Raw genomic sequence first — 2,206 nt, 5'->3', positions numbered from 1 at the left:
GTTTTAGGTTTGATGAAAATTGTGTAGTGTCGGACTTTTGTGTTGATTTTTATGCAGTTTTATTGTAGATGGTCGCTACTTTCCCATACGCTTTCCGCATATTGAATTGCCTTGTTTATTGTGTTGATGTTTCTATACTTTTTGGTTCAATAATTTCTCCTAAATACTTGAACTGGTTAACCTTGTTTACTGTGCCATATTTTGAGATTAAATTTTGCGTTTTGTAGCCATGAATTCGGTTTTAGATAAAGAAATTAGCAGTCCACCTTTTCACGGCACGTTCTTTGAGGACTTCAGTCTGATGGACTGCTGTTTGTTCACCACCAGAAAGGATCGCGAGGTCATTAGCGAAGGCTAGGCATGTGACGTCGATGTTACCCTCTTCTTTTCGTAGCCTGATGGGCCTCCAGATATTTCGATTTTTCGGTTCTTGTTCCCATTCTTCGATGACTTGGTCTAAAACGATGTTGAAAAGTAGTGGGCAGAGGCTATCACCCCGCCGGACGCCATTCGATGGGAAAAGGTTGTGAGATTCCTCCGTTGAATTTGACTTTGGAAATTGTGTCTGTAGGGTTTGTTGGATTAGCCGTTGTGTTTTAGGATCCAGATTGTTTCTTTGAGTATTTTAAAAAGGGACTGTCAGTCGATGGAGTCGTAAGCTTTATTGAAGTCGACAAATGAGCAGATGGTTGGGAAATTTCCTGTAGCTCGAATTTTCGGTGTACATTTCAGGCTGAAAATGTGTTCGGTGCCTGATCTGTGCGGTCTGAACCCGGCTTGATTTTCACCTATTAGTGGTTCGAGCTGTTCTTTTGCGCATTGTAAGAGGCAAGCGAAGAGGACTCTGTAAGGAACGGAAAGGAGGGAGATAATTCTGTAGTTATTCACAGCAGAATTGCCTCCTATTTTGTGAAGTGGGTGGATGAGTGCACATTTCCAGTCGTCTGGGAGTTCTTCACTTTGCAATATGTCCTGATGAACTGTGGAATTTCCTGTAATGATCGCGTTCCGAGATTTTTCAGTAATTCTGTGATGATGTGGTATTTCTTCTTGTGTCGGTGGATCGGTGTCAGTTTCCGTGTGACTTGGGGATGTGTGTACGAAACGTTCGGATGGTTCAGGGAATTAAGAAGGTCGGAAAAATAGTGTGCCAGTTCTTTTCAGTTTTCTTGGCTGGTGAGTGCGAGTTTCCCCTCTTTATTCTGGAAGGTAAAATTTTGTGTTTAGTAAACTTTACTTCTGTTAGCGAAAGCTGATTTGAGATTTTCAATGATGTGTTTGGTTTTCCTGATGGTTCTGTTTTGTGTATTTGCGGATATCGAGGAAGGGTTTTCGGCGGTTTGTTGCTGTTGTGTTTTTGAAAGGCGATTGATGATGGCTTCGTCGCAGTGGGAATCCCACCATGGGTGTTTTATCTTTTTCTTAAATGGAATTAATTCTTTGTTTTTTTTCTGATTATTTTGCTACATAAGTCAGTCCCGATGTTTGTCGGTTCTTTTTCCATATCTTCTGTGATCTTTGTTTCTTGAATTCTAGATGTGTCGAACTTTTGGATATGCGATTTTTTATTATATACTCTCTTCAGAAAGAATTTTACTTTAACTCAGATGAGGTAGTGGTCCGAATCGATATTCGCACCTCTTCGGACTTGAATGTCTTGATGATTCTGTAGTGGGCGTAGGAGATGGCAACGTCGTCAATCTGAAGATGTTGGATTGGGGATCACCAGTTTTCTGTTTTTGTGGTGGTTTTCGGAAGTGGGTGGACATAATTTGGAGGTTGAGTTGTTGGCATATGGCAGTCAGACATGAGCAGTTAGTGTTGATGTTTTGGTGTGCAGAATTTTTGCCGATTATTTTTGGATAAGTTTTTTTCTTTCCCGAGTAGAGCTGTGATGTGTCCCATAATGATTTTCACGTCGTGTTGTTGAATTTTGCTCGTAGTTCTTCTGAGCTTGTTCCAAAATTTTTCGGCGGTTTCGGGGTTGAGGATCGTGTATATTTTATTGACACTCTGAAAGCGCATGGCCATGACTCGATTGTTGATGAGTGTGATTTCTTTAACAGAGTTGATGATGAATTTGTGTACAAGAAAGGCCATTCCGAAGATTGGTGCGCCTTTCGCGACCTTCTGTTGTGGTTTGATCTTGAAGATGCGGTAGTTTCCGTAGTCCATGATTTCATTGTCAGTCAGTCGTGTTTGTTGA

Source organism: Schistocerca serialis, chromosome 4 (genome assembly GCF_023864345.2).
Source record: "Schistocerca serialis cubense isolate TAMUIC-IGC-003099 chromosome 4, iqSchSeri2.2, whole genome shotgun sequence".
Taxonomy (NCBI): Eukaryota; Metazoa; Arthropoda; class Insecta; order Orthoptera; family Acrididae; genus Schistocerca; species Schistocerca serialis.
This window is presented reverse-complemented; position numbering follows the sequence as displayed.